This window comes from Lontra canadensis, unplaced genomic scaffold (assembly GCF_010015895.1).
Source record: "Lontra canadensis isolate GAN:19392208 unplaced genomic scaffold, GSC_riverotter_1.0 scaffold4, whole genome shotgun sequence".
NCBI lineage: Eukaryota > Metazoa > Chordata > Mammalia > Carnivora > Mustelidae > Lontra > Lontra canadensis.
The window spans coordinates 14,237,120-14,262,617 of NW_022630998.1; the positions used below are offsets into that span (position 1 = coordinate 14,237,120).

General features: G+C 38.3%; 1 pseudogene; it reads right to left on the bottom strand.

The window, feature by feature from the left end:
- Positions 1 to 18,374: 18,374 nt before the first annotated feature.
- On the bottom strand, positions 18,375 to 18,475 carry LOC116864036 (annotated as a pseudogene).
- Positions 18,476 to 25,498: the final 7,023 nt, after the last annotated feature.

Genomic DNA, 25,498 nt, shown 5'->3' on the forward strand with positions numbered 1-25,498 from the left:
ATATCTGATTACAGGGGCACCTGGGTGGCTCAGTGGGTTAAAAGCCTCTGCCTTCGGCTCGGGTCATGATCCCAGAGTCCTGGAATCGAGTCCCGCATTGGGCTCTCTGCTCAGCGGGGAGTCTGCTTCCTCCTCTCTCTCTGCCTGCCTCTCAGCCTACTTGTGATCTCTGTCAAACAGATAAAATCTTTAAAAAAAAAAAAAGATATCTGATTACACTATTTATTTTAAACACTGTATTGAAGTTTTCATCCAGTGCAATAAAGCAAGAAAAAAGTCATTTAGTTTGGAAAGTAAAGTATTTTTCTCTCACATATATTCATCTATATACAAAAAGAATTTTTCAAACAAGCAAACAACAATAAAAAACCTGAAAAGTGTTCAGTAAGTTAATTAGCAAGTTTGAGGTTTCAATTTACAGAAATCAAATGTATTTCTGTAGGCTAGCAAGGAATAACGAGAAATTGAAACAAAATATATTTAAAATAGCATCAGAAAATAGATGAATCTACAAAAAACAGCAAAACAACTGTATCCTGAGTACTACAAAACATTGCTGAAAGAATTAAAGATCTTAATTGATGGAATGATAATACCATTTTCATAAGTCAGAAGACTTGCAGCAAATCCTTGGAAATCTAGTGTACAACAATATTACTATAGTTAACCATACTGTATTATAAATTTCATTTTTAAATTAACTTTTATTTTAGAACATTTTAGACTTATGTGAAAATTGAGAAGATAACACCAGGTTCTGATAAACCCTACACTCAGACTTCCTCTTGTTAACATGTTATGTTCATATAAATGTCAGACCTAACGAACCAATACTGATAAATTATTATTAACTAAAATCCATACATTATTTAGGTTTCTTTAATTTTTACCTAATAATCATTTTAAATGAGAGTTCCATCCAGGATATCACATTCCCTTTAGTACTTGCGTCTCCTTAATCTCCTCTAGACTGTTAACTAGTTCCAGACTGTCCTTATTTTTTATGACCTTGGCAGGTTTCCGGAGCACTGGTCAGGTATTACAGAATGCCTTCGTTTGGGATTTGTTGATGTTTTTTATGATTAGAATGAGGTTATGGGTTTTTATGAGAAAGGTTAGAGAGGTAAAGTGCCATTTTCAACCATATCCTGAGAAGAGTACATACTAATAACGTGCTTTTTCACTGTTTAATGTTAAAATTCATTATCTAGCTGAGATAATATGTATCATGTTTCTCCAATGTAAAGTTACCCAGACCTTTCCTCTTCCTTTCTATAATCTTTTCAAGAAAGTCACTGTGTGCAGGCCCACTTAAGGAATGAGGAGTTATAGTCCGAGGTGAATATCCTCATAAATTATTTGGAATAATTTTCCAGGTCTGCTCTCCCCACTTACTTGTTTATTCAATCTTTTATTTTGGTTTTGACTCATGGATACCTATTCTATGCATTGGGTCATAATCTAATACTACTTTATTAATTTTGCTGCTCAAATTGTTTCGGCTTTGGCTACTGGGAGCTCATTGGCTCCTGCTCTTTGACACACCCCCATTATTGCAGTGTTTGCTTTTTTGGGGGGCACTTCCATATTTTATGCCACTATATATATCTTACACATTCACTGTCTCAGTTCTAGACTGAGCTATTTCTCCAGATTATCATGGTTTCTTTTATTGGAGAATAGTATTCAAGACCAAGATATGAGCATTAGGGCTATGCTTAGAGCTACTCGTGTATCATTGGTTCTATACCTTTCAGCTCACAGAGCAAAGAAATATGTGTGTATATTAACCTGTGTGTGTATTTCTTCATGTTTTCATTTGTACCTACATTCAGTTAAATATAGTTTATCTGATGTTTCTAACTACTGTTCTTTCCTTTTTCCATTGTCTGTAACCTCCCATAACAGTGGGAGCCTGGCTCCCACTATTCTCTAAATTAATTTTCAATTCATATACCATGTACATGTTTAGTATCTTCAGAGTTTGTTAAACCATATTGCAGGGAAAAATTTCACATACTGTAGGATATTGCTTTTATACAGTTCATTTGTCTTTGGTCTTGCAGTCACCAATTATTTTTGAAGTTTCTTAGGTCAGAACCTTCCCCCCAACCCATCAGTGAAGCATTTCATAGACTTGCAATATTAATAGATTGTATTGTCATAGCCTGAATTCCATCCCGAGACTCTCCAATCTCCTGAATGATGTTTAAACTTCTCATAATTCATTTTTGTTTTTCTTCTTTCTTTTTTTTTCTTTTTTTGCTGTAAAGTTCCATGGGGTTTCACAAAGAAAGTGTCATGTATCTATCATTAGAGTAGGATACAGAATAGTTTTGCCACTCCAAAAAGTCCTCTTTTGTTTCTTCAACCTCCCCTCTCCCAAAACCCCTGGCAAAAACTATTTATTGTCACTATAGTTTTAGCTTTTCCAGGATAACATACAAATGGATTTGACAACATAGAGCCTTTAACTTCTGTAACTTATGATTTCACTTAAATATGCATTTAAGATTTATCTATGTTTATGCATAGCTTGATAGTTTGTTGACTTTACTATTAAATAATATTGTTTCTTTTCTCATATACCTATTGAAGGATATCTTGGTTGTTTCCAACTTTTGGTGATGATGAATAAAAGTTATATATATTTTTACAGTGCATATTTTTCTGTAGACTTAAATTTTCAAAAAGTTGGATAAATATCTGAGAGCACAATTGTTGGATTATATGTTAGGATTATGTTTATCTTTGTCAGAAACTGCCAAACTGTCTTCCAGAGTGACCATGCCATTTTGTATTCCAGCTAGCAAAGAATGAGAATTCCCACCACTCCATTTTTATTCTTTTGGATTTTAGTCACACTTAGAGGTGTGTAGTGGTATTCATAATGTCTTTAATTTGAAATTTCCTAATGAAAAAGTGGTGAACATCTCTTCATATCCTTATTTCATATTCGTATTTGCCATCTATGTATCTTCTTTTGGTGAAGGGTCTTTTCAGTTCTCTTGGCCATTTTTCAGTAGGTTTTTTTTTTTTTTATTGTTGAGTTTCAAGAGTTCTTTGAGTATTTTGGATATCAGTCGTTACTCTAATATGTGATTTGCATATATTTTCTCCCTGCATGTGGCTTATCTTTTCATTCTCTTAATATTGTCTTTTATATAACCATTTCTTTTTTTTTAATTTTAATTTTTATTTATTTGACAGAGAGATCACAAGTAGGCAGGAAGGCAGGCAGAGAGAGAGGGGGAAGCAGGTTCCCCACCAAGCAGAGCCTGATGCGGGGCTCAGTCCCAGGACCCTGAGATCATGACCTGAGCCAAAGGTAGAGGCTTAACCCACTGAGCCACCCAGGTGCCCCAACTATTTCTTTTTAAATATTCATAAAGTCCAACTTGTCAGCTTTTTTCTTCCATGGATCAAGATCTGGTTGAGAGTCAGGCTGTGTTTAATGTTCACTTTAGATACAGATACTCTATAGAGCATCTATAGATACAGTCTTCAAATTGCTTCATTGTCCTTGTTCTGGCCTCCCCTCTTGTCTTTGAGACTTTGCTGTGCACTGTCACTAGAGGAGTTACCTGTTCTGCAGCTCTGTAATTTGTAATATACTGTTACTATCCTGGAGGCTCACTGGCACAGTGGTAGGATGTGGATGAGGCTCAACATTCACAAAGTCCTTGGGATTAGTGTGCCTCTGTGTTGCAGCTGTAGCCTTCCCAAGTTTTTCTCTTACTCCTCCAGTGATCCATAACTTTTGTCTCCTAGTTTCTAGATGTATTTTTTTTTTGAAGCCCTATGCTCTTTTTTCTTTTTGTTTTCATTTTTTTAACCCTCTTAAGTAAGTAAGACAGGAAGTCTGGAGGGGGTTGGGTGCGGAAGATGTACCATTCTGTACCTGGGATAGGTTTCAGAATTGTGTTCTAGACAAATCTGCTTGTGTTTCACAGTAGTTAAGCTTCCTCTACCCCTGCCTGGGCCAAGAGGTGATATTTCTTGAATCTTTGCTATGAAACCATGGTGAGGTCCTAAAAAGAAAGCCCAGGTTAACTGTGAACACATCCTCTCACTCCCAATAAGAATGCAGCCCCTAGAAATGTTTCACTGAGCTTCTCGTAACTTGCCAAAATTATAATTTAAATATCCCTACCAGTTTTTGGCTTGAGTGTCTTCTACTGAGCAGATCGTGGTTGGACATGCATCTTTCTGGGTGTGCATGTCTCTCTGGATGGGGGTGGCAGAATGCTTTGTGATCTTGGTTTTCTCAGGGATCCATAAAATTGTTGATTTTCAGTTTCTGCAGCTTTTTTTTTTTTCCTTAAGATTTTTATTTATTTGACAGAGGGGGTGGGGAGAGCACATGCAGGGGGAGCAGCAGAGGGAGAGGGAGAAGCTGGCTCCCCACTGAGCAGGGAGCCCAACATGGGGCTCAAGCCCAGGACCCTGGGATCATGACCTGAGCCAAAGGCAGACACTTAACCAACTGAGCCACCCAGGTGACCTTCTGTAGCTTCTTTTTTGATTTAAGTATGGGAGTAATAATTCCAAACTCTTTACAATTGGACTGAAACTAGAACTTTTCTTTTTATTCCTTTTTTCAATAAATATATTTTAAGAACCTATTTTGTGCATGAAACTTTTTAGCACTGAGGATGTAAAAGTAAACAATTGTACCTGTATGGACCCTAGCATAAAAAAAAGACATTAAATAAATACTTACATAGCTAAACAATCTTTATGACAATAAAAACAGAGATAAATGTAATGAAGGAAAAACAAGGGATGCTATGAGAGTGCATATTAAGGTAACCTACACAGCAGGTTTGCTAGAATATCAAGAAAATCAAATTAAGTTACTGAGTTGCCATAATTATAAGATACCTATATGTATCTATAGGTTGTTTTTTTTTTTTTTTTAAAGCAGCAATTAGATGAGAGAAGAGACAATTTAATTTCTGGATTTATTAAGATATTTTTTAATGAGTATTAAGCTCATTGAATCCTCTTTTTTTGGAATATGAAATAATATAGGGAAAAAAAAAGTCAAATGTTCAGTTAAAAATATCTGATTTACCAAAAGAGTATTATCAGCCTAACTCCTCTTAAGGAATCAAAATGAACATTTTTGGGTTGAGAACTAACCAGAGATCAAATAAAATGTGTGTTTCTAGTTGAACATCAGATTTCTTTAAGGACAAAGCAGTTTAGGTAAACAGTTTTTAGCCGTAGCCTTTTAAAAGCCTGTTATGCATTAGAAAAGTAAATTGCATTATTCAAAAATGTTAAGCATTTCCCAGAACAACTGAGTGCAAAACCATTTATCAACAATTTCATCTACAATTATTCATAAAAATAGATTTGAATATATGGCAGGATTCTTGGGTAGGTCTAGATAAAGAGTGTTCTATTTAAAGATTAAACTGGAATTTTAAAAGCAACGCTTGGTCCTTGACTATTCAGTTACTGATAACAGAGCCAGTATTTCTTCACCAGCTTTAGGAGCATTTGCTGAGTTCTCACTATATGCTTAGCCTTAGGATGGTCATTTTGGTGTATATCAGAAAACAAGGTTATGATTCCTATGTTCTATTGAAATGTAGTATTTGGAGAAAATTTGTACAATTTGGGAAATTCAGTAATAAGTATTTGAATGTTAAATTGTGTGAGATAATAGGTTCAAAATGAGTTTAGAGAATGAATAATGGAGGGAGGCTTCATGACTAGAACTGTCAAGAGTTTGGCCGAAGAGGGAAGACATGTCCCCATTTGAGCTGAAATGTGTTTGGATCACCAGGAGAGAAGAAAGTGAAGCGGGAGAGCAAGGTCCTTGTCTCCTGGAGTCAAAGAACAAATCTTGTGGATAAAGGAGAGTGAGTAAAATGATAGAGTTTCGTTAAGTGAGGATACAGAAGAAACGCTCAGCAGTGAGAGAGGTCCCAACAGTGTTGCCAATGTGGGTCTCCACTGACCATGTTCTACTGAGAGCTGACCAGGGAGCTTGTGGCCTTAACATTCTTGGGACATCTTGGTTTGAGTAAGGACTGGTGATAACATCTTTAATGGCTTACTTTTTTTTAGGGTCTGGTTATTCTTTGTTGATCACAAGTGACTGTCATTAAAAAAGACCCCTCCCCCAACCCCAGACATCTATGGCAGGGTGGTCTGGTGCAATCCCTGATCTCTGGTTTCTATACACCTCCACATTTTGGGGATTTCTGTGAGTCTGATTACATACATAGCTCCCTCTCTATTTCTCCCTACCTAGCCCTGCCTGTCCTACTCAAAAGGGTATTATTCAAGGCAAAGATTCAGTCTGTAAGGAGATTGAGATAAATGATCTCTGAACCTTGAGGCTAGGGCCTTGGAGGGCCTGAATGGTCTACATTGTGGGACTGGAGTCACTCCAAGGCTTTATTTTGCTTTCCAGGCTGGAAACTACCTAGAGGAGACATGTGTAGAATCATTGATCATTTTGACTCTAGCAGAGAAGGCCAATCCAAAACATTGTCCAAAACAACGACTTGGCTGTTTGATGGCATTTAGTTGGGTGATTTAGTTTCTTACGTTCAAGTTAAATAGGACATTTCAATAAATAAAATTTTGTAATCACAGGGCACAGAATCTTTATCTCATCTTTAATTAGATCAAATAGTTCTACCTTTTTTTTTTTTTTTTTTTTTTTTTTAGCTTTTTTGGTGGCCCTAAAAAATGGAGTACCAAAACAAGTCATTGTATATTTTAGTGTTTTAGGGTGGGAGTTATAAGAAAGGGCACTGGTTCTCATAAACCGCATAGGCAAATTATTGGTAATAATTTGTAAAATATTTAGTCCCTGCTAGTCTTTAGGAGAGAATTGTAGTGTTCTGGAGCATTATGAACAGTGAAGTAAGACACTGTTTTTTATTTCCTCCAGAATGGTACCGACATTTATGAACCATGGGCATTTAAACACATCTTACCTTAACCACAAAGGAACACACATATCTATAGAAATGCAATTTAGTTTTGAAACTAACACCAATATCCAGCTCCAACTCCTCAGTTGAGTCCTTTTCTGGTTTTTGGTACAAAGTCTCTGAGTATGGAATGAAACAGAAAGCCATGCTGAGAGCAGGACCAGAAGATCAAGCTGTCAACACAAAAAGATATTTGAGAGCCTCATGGAGGAGAGAAGATTAAAATTCCAGCTTTCTCATAGGTGACAAGGAGGGAAGATTGGGGCATTACCCACTGCTCAGTGTTGTTCAGAGGCTGATAATAAGGCAGAATAAAGCCAATGTAATAAAGCCTTTTCTCCACATCGCTCACAAAACCAGGTAGGCCTAAAAGAGCACCAAGAGCTGGCAAAGCACAGTGCCCCTTGGGGCTTGTTTCCTTTTGTTGGTTTTCTTTAAATCTCAGTTGTCAGCTAAGGAAACCTTCTACCTTTGGCCCCGCATGCAGTCCATTGAGCATGCAGGAATCAGGACAGACTAATGGGTTTGTGTTCCTTAATCTTAGCCATAATTTGCATGTCCTCACTCGAGGTGACATAAAAATACCACATAACTCTTCTAGAGACTGCATATTAATTAGTGGAATTGACATGACACATTAATCATATTTTCCTGGTATCTCTCGGTTCCCTGCAAAATTGAGTCTAGAATTCTTTTGTAAAAACTAAGGTCTATATAATGGATAGGATACTTAGCAGGTATTTGAATGAAGTAGCTCTCTTTATACTGGAATGTAGTAGTACTTTTTGAGATATACTAAGTATGCAAAGATACAGAACAGAACTCCTAGTGATACAGGCAGGCTCAGAGAAGGGGAGCAGGGTCCAGGGACCCAGAAGGAAATCCCACAGCAGCGGCCAAAAGGGTCTTTGGCTGGAATGGAATGCAATGGAATGCAAGGGAAATCAAAGGTGAGCCAGCAGAGGATGAAAGCAGTTTATTGAAGATACAGATGGAGTGTTCCGAAGACTTGGAAAGGAACATGAGTCTGGTCTTTGTTCGGGCCTCTGGGGTTTTTATTGAGGATGATGGTCTGATATACATGTCCCCTTAGGCATCCAGGAACCAGTTAGAATAAATACAAGACCTGGTGTTATTCCTTGGAGCCAGAGGGCCTTGGTCTAGAAGACATTTGTGATAGCTTCTTCAGGTCATTCTTACCAGGTCCTTCCTTAAATGGTATTTGTTCTAGAGAAATCATTAACTTTTTGTCCCCTACAAGGAAGACCTATGCTATTTGTGTTGCAAAGCACGTGTAAAGTCTGGTGGAAGTACAGTTCCTAGTAAGAACAGAAGCAGAAAAAGGAGCAAAAAACAAGTTTTTATAGAGTCCTTCAGTTTCCCTGTCTAAATCCTATTAGAATATTTGTGTAGCAAAGCAATAGATAATACACATATCTATCTCTGGAAAGATAGTAAAAATGAGCCTCCTCCATCAAATTAGGTGCAGGCAGTCAGGTGAACTGAAAAGTGTGTGATAGAAACCTTCAACCTGCGGTTCTATGAGTCCCAAGTTTGAACAGTGGCATCAAGAATCGTTACGTATGAATTTCTTAAATGATCAAAATTATTCTCAAATCTGATACATGCATATGGAAAAACTTCAGAGAATACCAAGGGAATATAGTACAAATATTAATATTTGGCTAACTCTTATTGCAGTTGCAAAATCAGGAGGCTGGTTTTTCTTCTATCTATATTTATAAAATGGTACCATATTCTACATTATCTCCTAGGGAAGTTATAATAATCATGAATTTTCAAGAAAAGTAAGCATTATTTTCTTAAAATTTCATATATGTTATAGGAATTAACATTATTTGTGCAGGAGTAGTTGATTGGCTCAAATATATGGAAGATAGAAAAATAATACAGAGAGAACAAATGTATAATGCCAGGTAGATATCCATGGCTGTGAGGTGTTTTGTTTTATTGACTTCTATCATCTGTAATCTCTCCTTATACTTTGCTCCCTTTTTAAACTCCCTCCCTCACTTCCTAAAAAGCACTGACATTAAGAGTATGGTAATATTTAATCACTGTACTATTTTGTTTGCTGCTGATAAGGAATACAAAAGTCATATTTAATAATAGGTTAAATATTTTATGATCATTGACTATTAGTTGATACTAGCAAATATCTCTACTTTCAGGTCCTGTTTTTGTAAGGGCCTATTTGGCCAGAGCGATTCCATCTCCGTTAAACAGTGATTTTGTTGTTTATGCAGTAAAACTTAAATTGACCCTACTCCCCCCCCCCCCCCACCAGGGGAACTTACTTAGAAGCAAGTCTGGGAAACAAGGATGAGTCAGGCCAGGTGGAGACATCCAATCAGTGGAGTGCATACTGTCTCCCTAGCTACCAAGGAGTGTGGGCCCCGCCTTTTGGGTGCCAATTCTGACCAAGGTGATAGGCTAGTTCAAAAAGCTATTGTGGGGTGAATTGTAATTCAATTGGCCACCTGTGTGTGACCTAGCATGACTATGCAACTTTCTCTGTGTGTTACCATCTCATTGGTCACCTGTGTGCGGCCAGGCTCAACCACATGGCCTTTGCCCTTTAAAAGTTAGTCTGTAAGGCTGGGAGGGGTCGCCTTCTCTGTAAGAGGCAGGCCTGACGGGTCGGTTTGATTCTCGATGCTTGGCGGAAATAAAGCTTTGCTTGACCTTTGCTTTGTATCAGTCTCGCTCCTTTGATCACGGACCCTAACAGGTTTTTTTTGTTTGTTTGTTTTTTGTTTTTTTCCTGTTGCTGCCTTTAAAGTTCTCTCTTTATCACTAGTTTTTTGCCATTTTTAATTACTGTGTGTCTTGGTGTGGACCTCCCAGCACTGATTTTATGGAGGTTCTCTGCCTTCTGGATCTGGTCTGCTTCCTTCCCCAGAATAAGGAAGTATTAAGCTATTATTTCGTCAAATCAATTTTCTGCCTCCTTTTCTCCTTTTGTAATCTTTATAGTGTGAATATAATTAGGCGTCATGGTGTTGTGGAGTTCCCTTAATTTGTCCTCATGTTTTATTATTCTTTTATTTTCTCCTGTTTAATGTGAACGCTTTCCATTTCTCTGTCCTCCTGGTCGCTGATCCATTCCTCTGCTTCCTGGGTTACTATTGATTCCCTCTCGTGTGTTTCGTATTTCAGTTACTAAGTTCTTTACCTCTGCTTGGTTTCTTCACCTCTGCTTGGTTCTTTCTTATATATTCTATTTCTTTGTTTTAGGTCACACTGGGGTCCTCCACTTTTTTCTCAAGCCCAATGAGCAGCTTTATGACCATTACTTTATCAGGCATATTTCTTGTGTCCGTTTCTTGCTGAGATTTTGTCCTCTTCTTCCATCTGGGACATGTTCCTCTGTCTCCTATTTTGTCTAACTCTCTGTGCCTATTTCTGTGTGTTCGGAAAGTCAGCTATGCCTCCTGCTCTTGAAAGTAGTGGTCATATGAAGAAGAGGTCTCGTGGTGCCCGGCCTTGCAGGGTCCCCCATTCTCCAGAACCCGGCACATCAGGGCTCTCTCCAGATTGCCTTCAACCCAGTCATCTGCAATGGCCTTATTTGCCTATAGTGGGGAAGGTTTGGCCCCTGTATTGTTCATGGGCTAGTCTGGGGCTGCCTTAGATCCGATCAGGCATTTGCCAGAGCTGCAGTCACACTGCACCACGGGGCACTCTCTCTGTGTTGTCCTCTGAGCGGCTTTTGTTGGTGAGTGGGTCCTGCAGTGGGGCCAGATGTCTATCCCCAGCAGACTTCTGCGGCTGCAGTGTTATTGGTGTGTGTGGTTTTCCTCCCCTCCCCCCAGTGCAGGAGTCAGTTTGGTGGGGTGCAAGCCTCTGTCAGGGCTGCTTGGATGCTGCCAAACTTGGGATGCTGTGGTGCTGTGGATCGACTCCGGCTGAGGGAGTGTTGGAGGGGGCGGGTGCACAGGGTTTGGGGGGCACATGGAGTTAGTAACATATGTGATGCTCTGCCCTGGGAGAACACCTGTCACTGCTTTGTAGAATTCCTGTGCAGCCTGCTTGGAGCTGGGATGGGGGAGCGATCCACAGGAAGGTGTGGGAAAGGGCGCACTGTTGACAAGCTGGGTGTGGAGTGTTCTTGCTGGTTCTGCAGGTGTCCGGGCCTGTAGGCTGGGGTGCGGGGTGGAGGGAAATGGTGCCACCGGCTCTTTTGTTTTGGGAGAAGTCACCCTGCCCCTCCAGCACTGTTTGAGGTTAGGAAATAAATGTCCTTCTTGTACACCACAGGAACTTTTCAAACTATTGAGTCCAAGCTGTATCTCAGCTACCTTGCTTGTTATACTGTCTTTTTTTAAGGGCAGGGACTCCATTTTCTGTTGTCCTCTGCATTTCCCAGAACAGAGCCATTGATTTTTAAAGTTCCAGGTGTTAAGCCCCACTGATTGTAAAAACTTGCAAAATTAAGGTCTTCTGGTTTTCAAAGCTGCATGTCGTGGGGGTGCATCTTGTTGGCCGCCCATGTGTGAGGTGCCTGGGCTGGGGTCTGCTGCTCTCTTCTTCTGTGCTAGCAGTGGTCCACCTCCCTTCCTGGACAGTCTTTTGGGTCGGTTTGGTTCTGGCTGGCTTCACCGTTCTTCTTACCATTTTCAGTGCGGCCTCTTCTCTATATTTAGTTGTAGATAGTCTGTCCTGCCAGGTTGTTTTCTGGGTCATTCACATGGATGTAGGTGTTATCCGGGTGTATCCATCGGAAGAGGTGAGCTTAGGATCCTGCTGTTCTGCCCTCTTCCCAGGAAGTCCAGAGATGAAATATTTATCAGGATTCTTAATGCTCATTACTGGCCTTTGCTAAAAAATGCTTTATACATGAAGAATATTTATCTGTATTACGCTTCTATTCCATAAGCATCCATACTTAGTAAATTGAATATGCATGAAATATGAATGAAAAAGTACATTCTCAAAATCTATAGTTGCCCTTTATTCTTTGTGTTTAAAACTAATTTTGGTACACTGTATATTGAACTTAAAAATGTTTTGGTTTGTTGCTTAAACCAGGTCATGAGCTACAGCCATAAGCTTTTTAGTTGACAAAATCGTCTTGTGATGCAACTTTTATTCCTTTGCAAATCATGGAATTTGTAAGAGGACAGTATAATTAACTCTGAAATCTTTGACCAACTTGTATTTTACTGTCTGCCTTATTTAAAAACAATAATTTTTCAAAGAGTAAACAACTCTGAATTTATACCTACTCTATTCACATTTATCTTTGCTCTTGCATGTAAGTCATATGTAAAACACTGTAAAGAGAAAATAACTATTGGCTTTAATGAGGCTAAAATATAACTGCATATATTAAGATAACAAATGTCTGATTATACATGCTATTTAAGAACGTTCATGGTTTTGGCTCTTACATCCTAGATTAATAATAAAATCTGGTTAGACTGATACTCTTTTTCTCCATATAATTATTACATTTCTGTATTAGTGCTTTCAGTATACAAAAGACCAATTAAAACCCCATAAAATACCTTAAGACCAGAAACTATGTTGTAGGAAACAGGAGTTCCCCTAGAGCTTTTAAATAGAAGCAGATTTAGCAAAGGGAGAATTAACGTCTTACAAAATTATTGAAGGGGCTGTGGAAATGGCTCTGGACACCAGGAATGTCTTTTTCAACAAGATCACTGAACAAGATCACCTCACACATGGGGGACCAACAATAAGATGATGCACCCCCATGACATGCAGCTTTTTGAACAAGATCACTGAACACAGATCATTTTGCTTAAGGCAAAATGCCGCCTCTGCCAAGAGGGAGAATCCGGGCATTCCCTTGGAAATTGTTAGATCCCAGAACTCACTGTCCTTGTTTCCATCCAGGATCAGAAATCTCATCTTCCAACCCTGCCTGCTCTACTGCATCTGCCTCTTAAAACTCATACAATGAATCTTGGAACACTGAAAAAATAAAAGTAAAAAAAAAATAATCATAATGCCCCCACACAGGCAAGTATGAATCATTCCAAACCACAGTGATGCTTCTCTAATGTCCATTGGGAGCAGTAATCACCAAAGAGAGAAGATGATCCTTGCTTCATATCTGCCTTCTAAATGTAGCCACAATCGGGTGGGCACGGTTGGTTCTTAGCCTTACAGATTCTTTAGTGCAGGAAGGTAGTCCAAAGGAAATTGAAAAGGATGTTGAATGCCCTACCACCTCCACTGCATTCATATTTGCCAGTCTCTACTAACATCTTCCTATGTTAGGGTCTCAAAGAACACAGTCACCAGATGAACACGTTATTCTGCGGCAACATGAATTCCTTAAGACCAAGGATCTTATGTTGTTTGTGGAGCCTTCGAACTTCCAGTAGGACTTAGTAGTGTAATGGCAAATGTAAATTAAAAATAAAAGGATTAGTTTTTCTTTTTGAAAATAAGGGGAGGGGCGCCTGGGTGGCTCAGTGTCTTAAGCGTCCAAATCTTGATTTCCGTTCCGGTCATCATCTCAAGATTGTGCGATCAAGCACTGTGTCCGAGCCTGCTTCAGATTCTCTCTTCCTTTCCCTCTGCCCATCTCTAAAAAACATAAAGAAAGAAAAGAAGGGGAGCAATGTCTCTCCCTTCCCTTTTCTCAGAGCATTTACTTTAAAAACCTATAATTGTAAGCTCTTTCTCTGTCTTTTGGAGATGTATGTATGTATTTTTTCAGAAGCAAAATAAACTTCTTGTCAGCTTAATAGTCCAGAAATGGATTTTTCAAGGACTGGAGAATTAGCTTTTCAGAATGTAAACATTTAAGAAAGATAAGCACCTCTATCTCTTAGTTTCTCTGGGAATGTATTTTTTTTTAATTTATTCATTCTTATCCTACATATAATACTTTTAGTACATTTGCTTACAAACTGTTTGTTCCATGAGTATTTAAGCAGTAATCACTGAGCTCTGTAATTTAATTAAAATCACTGTTTTATTTTACTTTTTTCCTTTTACTAATGCATCACTCCTCTATGGGTGCACATTTTGTTATTTCATGCCAAGTCCCTTACCCTAAGCATTAAAGCTGAGTTGCTTAAAACTGAATCCACACCTCGCTAACAATTCTCTACTCAACTCAAGACAATCTCACTGCCTAAAATGATCTATTATCCAATACTTACTTATGACTGTTCCCAGGACTCATCACATAATACTTTCTAACCGCATACGGGACGCCTGGGTGGCTCAGTTGGTTGAGCAGCTGCCTTCGGCTCGGGTCATGATCCCAGCGTCCTGGGATCGAGTCCCACATCGGGCTCCTTGCTCGGCAGGGAGCCTGCTTCTCCCTCTGCCTCTGCCTGCCATTCTGTCTGCCTGTGCTCACTCTCTCTCCCTCTCTCTCTGACAAATAAATAAAATCTTAAAAAAAAAAAATACTTTCTAACCGCATAAATTAGCCTTTAGCATGTTGTTTTCTGTTGTCCACAGATTGATTTTGGTCAAGCTGATGATATTGCTGAGAAACCAACCAACAAGCCACCTGGGTGGCTCAGGCGGTTGAGCATCTACCTTTGGCTCAGGTCATGATCCCAGTGTCCTGGGATCAAGTCCTATATCAAGCTCCCTGCTCAGAGGGGAGCCTGCTTCTCCCTCTGCCTGCCATTCTTCCTGCTTTTCCTCTTTCTCTCAAATAAATAAATAAAATCATATAAAAGAAAAAAGGAAAAACCAATCAGTTTCTCAGGGAAATATGAGATCAAACTGCGTTCTGAGGAAGGGCCTAGAGAGGATTAGCAAACAGGTCAGGGCTGGAGCTCTGAGAATAGGCCAGTAACACAAAAACCTGAGACTGTTCTAAAGATATTTCTAGACTTTGGTGAGAAATATTATTATTATTATTTTTTAAGATTTTATTCATTCATCTGACAGCACAAGCAGGGGAGCAGGAGAGGAGAAGCAGGCTCCCTGCTGAGCACGGAGCCCAGTGTGGGGCTAGATCCCAGGGCTCTGGGATCTTGACCTGAATCAAAGGCAGTAGCTTAACTAACTGAGCCAGCCAGGTGCTCTAGTGAGAAAGATCCTTAAGAGTATTAGCTTTCTTTTTGACCCATGGATAATTTGGGTTTTCCATAATTAGTTCCATTCAGAGTTGGATTCTGAAGAAAACCTTATGAATTATATTCTTCCTGAATCCCCTTAATAGAGATGGAATCAGTTCTTGTGGGACTAGCAAAGTCAGGCCCCTGCAATACATCTATTCAGAAGGTTAAGAGAGAAGGTCAGCACTACCACAGTTACCTCAAAGGGCTGGGGAAAACTGGGAGCATTTCTCACATTAGAAACTGGAAATTAGGGAAGCCCTTGGTGGAATGTAGAATGAAAATTTGTTTCTCTTGATCTTCTTGAGGCTTCAGAGTATTTTTTATTAATATAAGGATAACTTGATGGTAGAATATGAAATAGTGTCCTGTGGGAAGAGGTTGGCAAAGAGAAGGAAGGGAAATAAGAAACCCAGACATGTTACTTCTGGGGACCTGCCAATCTTTTGAGTCCAGTGTTTGGCTATCTTAAGACTATCCAGTATAGAACATGGTCTTTATACTCTGGGTTAGGGTAGTTTTAAAGCAAGTCACTGTCTAACAGTTCTCTTCTCTGCACTTAATTTTTAAGCCTTCCAATATGTCTGATCATACCAAGGGAATCGGTAGAAGGTTTTTTTTTTTTTTTTAAGATTTTATTTATTTGACAGAAAGATCACAAGTAGGCAGAGAGGCAGGCAGAGAGAGGGGGAAGCAGGCTCCCTGCTGAGCAGAGAGCCCGATGTGGGGCTTGATCCCAGGACCCTGAGATCATGACCTGAGCGGAAGCCAGAGGCTTAACCCACTGAGCCACCCAGGTGCCCCCAGGAGAAGGTATTTTGCATACAAAATGGGTTAGAGTATGAAAGAATGACACTGTTTGTGGTTCTTATATTTTGCATGAAGTGGTGTGATATTAAGTCTAATCAGACGAAGTCGATATGTAAAGCTTTTAATCCAGTTTGAGTTGATGTTTATATGTTTGGTAGAAGATTGATGAGGGAAAAACTGTACTCTAACATGGCCTGGCCAAATCAGCAAGGGAATTCCAGTCCCTATCTCAAAGCCCTTCTGGGTTCTTCTTCCCTACCTGTTTCCCACACGTGCCGAAAGAACCAAGGACGTAGAAGGGCATAAATTACTCTCCCAGCTTGTGCTTGGGGCTCAGACTTGTGGAGATCACTCTCCTCTGAGCCCATCAGTGCTACATAAACCTCCCATCCTCCAAAGTCCCTGAGTACTGCTCGGTTCTTCCATGAGGATCCAGTCCAGGTTCTGTATCAAGATAAGTGTCCAGTTTTCCAAACACCATTTATTGAAGAGAGTTTCCTTTCCCCATAGTATTTTTTTGTCTCCTTTTGTCATAAGTTAATCAACCGTGTATATGTGATTTTATTTCTGGGCACTCTTGTTAATAAATGTGTCTTCTTTTATTGAATAAATTTCACATGTAACATTGTTTCAATTTAAGGAATACCATGTGCTACTTTGATTTATTATATATTATGATATGATTGACATTGTACTATTCATCAGATTACATGATTATGGTATAATAGTATTGTACATAATAGTTATATATACATGTAGTATTATATATATTATAGTATTGTTCATTATACTGTATGATATATCTCTCTGGCATATTTACCACTCATTACAAGCTTATAACTTTAAACATTATCAGTCTTATCTCCCTAGCCCCCATCTTCTTTTTACCTCACCATTTTACCCTGTATTTTTTTTACAGGTTTGATTTTTTTCAGATTCCATATATAAGTGATAGTACTTATATACGGAATATATAGTACTCATAGTACTTGCCTTTCTCTGTTTGACTTACCTAGCTCAGCATAATGTACTCAAGTCCCAATCATGTCATGGCAAATGGGCAAGATATGCACCCTTCTCATGGCTGAGTAATATTATTTATATATATATGTTATACACACACACGCCATATCTTTTTGATGCACTGATGTATTGTTTCCATTTCTCAGCTACTGTGAATAATGCTGTGATAAACATGGGAGTACATCTATCTCTTTGAAATCCTGTTTTCATTTTCTTTAGATATATACTCAGTATATATCTGGATTTGCCAGATCATATGGTAGACCTATTTTTAATGTTTTGAAGACAGTGCATATTGTTTTCCATGGTGTTTAGATCAGTATGCACTAAGAGTGTATAAGGGTTTCTTTTCACCATATCCTGGTCAGTGCCTGTCGTTCTTGACTTCTTGATGATAGATAGTCTCGCTGGTATCAGGTGAAAATCTCATTGTGGTTTTGGTGGGCATTTCCCTGACGATTAGGGATGCTGAGCATCTGTTCATGTGCCTGTTGGACTTTCTGATGTCCTCCTTGGAAAGATGTTTTCATTCCGCCAATTTTTAAATCAGATACTTTTTATTATTAAGTTCTGTGCATTTGTTATGTATTTTGCACATTAACCCCTAGTCTGAGAAATAGTTTGGGGAAGTTTTCTTTTATTCTGTAGGCTTTCCATTTTGTTTATTTTTCTGCAGAAGTTTTTGAGTTTGATGTAGACCCTTTTGCTGATTTTTGCTTTCATTGTTTGTACTTTTGGTGTCATGTCCAAAAATAATCATTGCCAAGACCAGTACTGATGATTCTCTTGTGTTTTCTTCTAGAAGTTCTACTGTATCAATCCTTGATCCTTCTCAAGTTAATGCTTATGAGTGGTGTGAGATAGGAGTCCCATTGCATTGTTCTGTATATCTTTTTTCAGTTTTCTCAGCACCATTTGTAGAGGAGGCCATCCTTTCCTCATTGGCTCCCTTGTCACATATGAGTGGACCATATATGCTAGAAATTAATTCTGGACTTTGATTCTGTTCTGTTAATCTATGTGTCTGTTTTTGTGCCAGGACCCTACTATTACTTTATAATATAGTTTGAAATCAGGAACTGTGATATCTACAACTCTTTTTCCCCCTGTAGGACTGTTTTGACTATTCAGGGTCTTCTCTGGTTCCAAACAAAATTAAGAACTATTTCTTCGGGGCGCCTGGGTGGCTCAGTGGACTAAAGCCTCTGCCTTCGGCTCAGGTCATGATCCCAGGGTCCTGGGATCGAGCCCCGCATCGGGCTCTCTGCTCGGCAGGGAGCCTGCTTCCCCCTCTCTGTGCCTGGTTCTCTGCCTACTTGTGATCTTTGTCTGTCAAATAAATAAATAAATAAAATCTTTAAAAAAAGAAAAAACTATTTCTTCCATTTCTGTGAAGAATGCCTTTGACATTTTGATAGGGATTGTATTGAATCTGTAGATGGCTTTGGGTAGTATGGCCACTTTTACAAATTACCTCTTCTTGTCCATGAACAAGGGATATAAAAATATGGAGTTTTTCACAATTTTGCATGTCCTTCTAGCATAAGGACCGTGCTAATCTCTCTGTATCATTTCAATTTTGTGTATGTGCTGCCAAAGCAAACTAGGAATCCCTTACAGAGGCAGTCTTCTTACAGCATGCCCAATACTGGAGACCCTAAAGCTTAAGTCCATAAGAAGTCTTTACCTGAATTCAACAAACTTATGGACAAGAACCGAAGCCAAGATTCCTGGGTCTGCATGTGGCATGTGAACTGGATTTTACCTTTATATACTCATTTTTCTAGGAAGTAGGGTAGAGTGTACAACCTAAAAAATACTCTGGGTAGAATCCCTGCTAATTCTACTTTTATTCAACTCCAAGCCAAATAGAAAAGGTTGGGAATATAATTATACCGAATGGGATAAAGATACGCTCCTTTTGGTATTTGTCCCCAAACCTTGCTTATAACTCATGGCTGGTTTGCAAAAAGAAAAATAAGTCATAGGAAAGTTATAACTTTTGTTGTAATCTGCATACCTTCAAAAGCAATAAAAATAAACTGCTATGAAATAGGATAAGTGGAAGCCCTGAGAGAGAAGTATTTAGGCACTTCTACATTTCTTACATACCTTCTTAATAATTACTATGCTGAATTGGAATTATGTTGTCTGTTTTTCTGCTTGCTCCCAAACACTATCCTTAAAGGCAAGGAAAATGCATTTCATACTTGAATTCCAAGCAAAAAGCACAGTGCCATATAGTCTGCATCTAATGAATGCATAATACTCCTTATTTTTCACTGTTTTTTTCAAAATTTTTATTTTTTTCAGTGTTCCAAAATTCATTGTTTATGCACCACACCTAGTGCTCCATGCAATACGTGCCCTCCTTAATACCCACCACCAGGCTGACCCCACCACCCACCCCCAATCCCCCCTCCAAAACCCTCAGTTTATCTCTGAGTCCACAGTCTCTCATGGTTTGTCTCCCCTTCCAACTTCCTTAGGGAATACTAGTGTGAAAGATCTGAGGTATAAATTTTGAAAGAGCAACATGTAGATTCTTTCTAATGAGACAAACATAGAAGGACTATTTTCTGTACTCACCCATTTCTTTCTAAGACTACTACAACTTGGCAGCATACTTTTATAAAAATTACATCTCACAATACTGTTTCTAACAGTTAAGTTTTTAATGCCCAGGCTCTTTTACTTTACTTTACTTTTTTTCTTTTCTTTTTTTTCTATTCTACTCCCAGACTTTGAGTGAGAAAATAGTGTCGAGTTCTGCCGGTCATTACTAATTACAGTTGATCCTTGAACAACATGAGGGTTAGGGGCTTTGACCTCCTGAGCAGTAGAAAATCCATGTATAACCTTGACTCCTCAAAAACTTAACCACTAATAACCTACTGTTGACCAGAAGCCTTCCCAATACAGTAACATAAATAGTTCTCATGTATTTTATAATGTATTACATACTGTATTACCATAAAGTACGTGAGAGAAAAGAAATTGTTACTAAGAAAATCATAAGGAAGAGAAAATACATTTATAGCACTGTACCATATCAAACACAATCTGGGTATAAGTGGTCTCATGCAGTTCAAACCCCTGTTCTTTAGGAGTCAACTGCATATGATATTAAGGGGGTGCTTCATGACTCTGAGCTCAGAATTGTATTTCATTAAGTTAGAAACCTATGAGAAGATATTTTCACTTGCAATTTTGTTGCATTTCCTGAACTTCTACACATTGCAGCACAAAATTGTTTTTGTGTTAGTAGTGATGTACTAGTATTCATGGACTACCTCTGGTAACGGAGCTCTGGGCGAAAATACAACCTTACAAGTTGTAGCTTGGCTTTGAGATAGAAAAAAATGGATTTCAAAGTGCCTAGAATAGAGGTAAACATCGGAAAAAAACCAGCAGACTCCATGCAAAGTATGATCGCGTTTAGTCCATATTTGACGTAACTGCGTTTTGTCCAGTGTTGCCCTTAACATAACACGTAATGTGTGTGATGTTCATTTGTTTTCCTTCTGATCTTATTATTAAAAGTATTCTCCTGCAAAGGGCCGCATAGAATTTTTAATTTTTAAACTACAGCATAGTAAAAATAGACCTTAAAACGCTTAATCTTATTTTACCCCAGAAGTACTATGATCTCAAGGCAACCATTTGTAGTGATCTAGTGAAATAAAACTCTTTTCTCCTCATCTATTCAGGTTTCGTACCTACAAGAGGAAGATTCTTTTTGTAGCATTGCCATTGAAAGTTACCAGGTTTAGATTCTTTCTACTTGCAAGAGAGCTGTTGGTGATCAAGAATCAAGTTGAAAATTGGAGGCTTGGATAAGAAACTCTGGTGATTGAGCACAAGTGAACATTTTTGTTTGGGGACTGAAATAAACTCCTTTTATCAATTTTAAAAGAAATCCTTGTAGTGTAAATAGGTCATTCGTGATTCTTCAAACATGAGCTTTGAAACATGAGCTTGGAAATGGTCTATATTTAAATCTGAAAAAGAACCTGTGACGAAATGATGCCAACTATAGAGCTTCCAGTGTTTTTATGTCATTTATAGAGAAAACTATAAAGCTGTCCCTGACTTCCTGTGGTAATTAGTGCCTCTTTTATGGTAACATAAAATGCTCAAATGGTAATGTTGTGTGAAGTCATTTGGTTTTTATCAACTGCTGAAATTAAACGTTGTCACTAAAAATAGTGGATATTGTCGCTAAAAATAGTGAGATAGATGGGCGTGTCAGGCTTTCAGAGTGCAGTAGTTCAGCATATGCCCGCCTGAGTGACGCTTTCTTTTGAGGTTCAGATTAAAGGCCAGCCTTTGTAGTTTCATCCCTCACACTGAGGAAAGGTTATTGACTCCTATTCATTCATTTGCTTTTACGGAGGTGACAAAGAGAATGTCTGAAAGAAAGCAGGTCAGGGTAGAGGAATGAGGGAGAAATTAGGGAAACACTTGCATACTTTTGTTTATTTTACATTACTTTTATCTCCACAAAGATTAATCTAGTACGTTTCCTAAATTCGATGACTGAAGTCATCCTTTTAAGCTTTACAAAAGCAAGAGAATGTTCAATTCTGTTTTCATGTAACGGTGAAAAAGACCAAAGCCCAAGAAGAACAAACAAAGCAGGATAAAAGGAGAGAGAGAGAAGAGAAATAGGAGAGTGAAAAGTCTTCCTTGGGCTTCCGTATTATTAGAGACTGGGAGGGCAGGTTCTCTCTGTTCTTTTGCAAGTCAATTCATGTGTTCACGTCTTTCTTTTGCTGTCCCTGTTCATTCCTGTCTTCTCAGTGGCCTTTTTAAATTTTCATTGTTACAAGAACCCTCATGTTACACTTAACAGTTATAATAGTGACTGCTAGAACCTTTCCATTCATTCCGGGGTCCACCAGATGGTTAAGGCTAAGGATTCTGTGGACACGGTCCCCTTTCTAAATCTGGACATGGCAGCCCTGCCCCAAGAAAAGGAGTTTCCTGGAGTCCTTGTCTGAGAGCAAATGTTGAATTCGAGCTAAGTGTCACGTGATGATAGCCAGTTAGCTAATCTATTTCTGGGAACAGATTATCATTTAAAACTGTGCCATAACCCCATGATTATTCACTTGGTGACACGTAGTGAAAGGAGTCCTGATTTTGGAATAGAAGTCTGAGGCTGATTGTAAATAGGAGCTCTAAGAGTACATGGAAATAGAAATGGATTACAAAAGAAATCCAAACATTTTATTCATTTAGTTGAGACAGTTCTGGTTGTCCAACAGTCTATGTTCACTTTCTGGAAAGACAGGATAACAACATTCATAAGCCTAATTCAGAGTTAGTGTGGGACCATGGGACTGTGAGAGGGAGTGATGTGTCACATCCATCTGAGGCATTTAAGGGTTATTGCATTTCTTTCTTTATTCTCTTTCCTGCTATGCCTTAGCAATCCTAGAAATCTTGGAAGGCAGACATCAGGAAATGAAGGGAAATCCCTGACTAGCTGCATAGAGTTTTTCATAAATGAGAAATTTTTACAGTAGTAAGGCCCTGATATTTCAGGATTTGTTACTGTAGCAAAACCTACCTGATCCTAACAATTACTTTTAATACACTATGGTGGTACATACTGTCCATTAAATGATAATTATTATTATTATAGTAGTATGTGAACCCAGTGGGAGGTGAAGTAGTTATTATTCTTTCACTAATAATCTGTGAAAATGAAATTAAGACATATTGGCCAAATATGATGGGAAATGAATTAAGTTCCTTTGGTTCACTTTGTGGTATATTTAAGGATGAGAGCGATGGAATCATTTTAACTATATAATGTCTTTTTATTTAGGTAATCTCACAAAAGCAGCAGTATTTATAGTATAAATTTCTGAACTATGGCCTAATAGCTAAGAAAATAGTTTTAGAAGGAAAGGGAGAGAAATGGGGAAAAAAAAACAGAAAAAAAGAAGAAAGAAAAAAAATTTTCTGTGTAATTATATCCCCTACCTCAGTAGGCTACTATGATAGCTCATGTGTGTTTTCAAAACTACTAACTAGGGGAGCTCAAATCACTGAAATCACTAAGTGTATTAAATGGCTCAAATAATAAAGAAGGTGAATGATGAATAACACACTTTTAAGTGTCAAGGTTGGTATCATCCATCATGGTTTGGCCACCTATATTTTTGGAATTTTGGGAGATCTAGGAAAAATGACTGCACACAGATCCTAGAATTAAACAGATTATGTCAGTTAACAGATCAACTTAAATTTGTAAGTAGGACTCGGTTTTCTTAGGTGAACTTCATGCATTATACAGTTATGGTTTCAATACCCCCATCACTGTGCGTGGATTTGACATCCTCAAGGTACGCTCCTGTTATAAGAATATAGCAGTATGCTTTAGTAATGAATGTAAACCAGAGTTTCTCTTAAAATGCTTATGATTAGCTTGACATCTGGAAAATTGCTCTTTAACATGGATAGAGTGAATTTTTTTAATATATCTAGTTAGATCTTTTAGAAACTTTTTAATTTGTTATGCTTTTCATGTCACCCTGACAGAAAAATAGTGCCCTTATATGAAGAAAAGTAAGAAAGGGTTCATGTATCTGTCAATCAGGTTTTGCTGTGGCAACCCAAATTTCGTGTCCTTGGATTGGATAATCAATCTTTGCTTTGGCTGAAATTGGCTAGGCTTGGATTCAGGCTCACTTCCTATAGCTCTCCTTATGAAATGTAAGTGAAAGGAATGGCAGTCACTGGGGGCCTGCTTTTTTCATGGCAGGTAGTAGGAAGGCAAGAGGGGCAAATGGAAAATATATGATGCCTCTCAGAGTCTCTGCTTGACATTGCACCATTTCATATCTTCTCTTGTTACTTTGGTCAAAGCAAGTCATGTGGGCAACACCCAAAGTTAGTGGAGTAGAAGTGTATAGTCCTTCTCTATTGTGAGGTCTCACAGTTGTAGACATTTAATTCTATTATCAGGGGAGAATGGAATAGCAGTGAACAGAATTCTTTTAGTCACACTGGCTAACCCTGCATATGATTGTGGACTCCAGATGCACTAATGTCTAAATATAAAGGTAAAAAATATAAAGTTAATTTAGGAGACCATCTAGGGTAGTAGGAAGAACTTTTTTTTTTTTTTAAGGATTTTATTTATTTATTTGACAGAGATCACAAGTAGGCAGAGAGGCAGGCAGAGAGTGAGAGGAGGAAGCAGGCTCCCTGCTGAGCAGAGAGTCCGATGCGGGGCTCGAACCCAGGACCCTGAGATCATGACCTGTCTGAAAGCAGAGGCTTTTAACCCACTGAGCCACCCAGGCACCCCTTTTATTTTTTAATTTTTTTAAAGATTTTATTTATTTATTTGACAGAGAGAGATCACAAGTAGGCAGGGAGGCAGGCAGAGAGAGGAGCAGAGAGCCTGATGTACAGGGTAGGGTACTCGCTCTGAGAATGAGAGCCTCCTTAAAATTCGTACCCTAGTTGCGCTGCCTGCGTCACCCTAATCTCTTTGTACCCTGATCTTGGGAGGCAAACTGGAGTCAAAGTAGGTGTCTATCACCTGGACAGTAGGTAGATGACAAGCAGTAAATGCACAGGATGAATGGAGAAGGACACACCATTTAGAAACCATGGTGAGTTTCAAGTTGTTTAAAAGAAAATAGGAAATACTGTCTGTTGTGGTTTATTGTGAAAATGCACATGTCAAATGCTATTTTATGTAAGAATGTAACATTAATCAAAACAAAGCCAAAATAAATATCCTGAGGAAAACTAAAATAGCATAGTCTATTTAAAAATGCTTAAAAAGCAATGTCCGTAAAGTTGATAAAGCTGTGTATTTTCTATAATCATAAAATCAAAACATTTTATGTATCAAAAACTTAAATATGTGGGGAAAAGCTTTAGGTTATTACATAAAACAACAGTATGTATCTTTACATGCTCCCCCAAATAATCTAATTTAAAACCAAAACACTGTAAAACTGATGTGAGGGCTTACTGTCCTCTCTTTTGCCCAAAGACTTTGCTCAGATTTTGGTGCAGATTTTGAATGGTTTAAAATATAAAAATAACACTAGAAATTTAATTAAGAAATAGATAACCTGGAGACATATTAGTAGAATTAAGAGTGGGAGTTCAGTGTTGGGGTCCATTTTAAGTCAGATATTTCTGGGCTTTGTCAGCTTTTACTGTCATACCCTGGATGAGGACAGTAACTGAAGATGGAACTTTCAGTATAGCGGAGAACAGCCAGACATCCACAAAGAAATACTGAGTGTTTGGTAGTGATCTCTCGTGATCCCAAAACAGTCGGGTTCATCATTTGCTATAATTCAGCTTTCTGTTCTGTCCTCATCTGCATTCTTCCATGTGTTCATTTACACAATATACTTAATTAAATGTGCCCTATATCTCTGAGGAAGTTGTTGGCATACCTGGAATTGATAAATTGATTTGAAACTGTTTTTGATGATACCGAGGGTAGAAATAGCTATGTTCAGAATATGTTTTAAAATAGAACAGAAATATAAAATCATAATCTAAATTCCTTGCAAAAGAGATAATGATTCTCAATATGAGTTTGTTTTAAGTCCTATTTAATTTGGATACTAGCTTATTTGC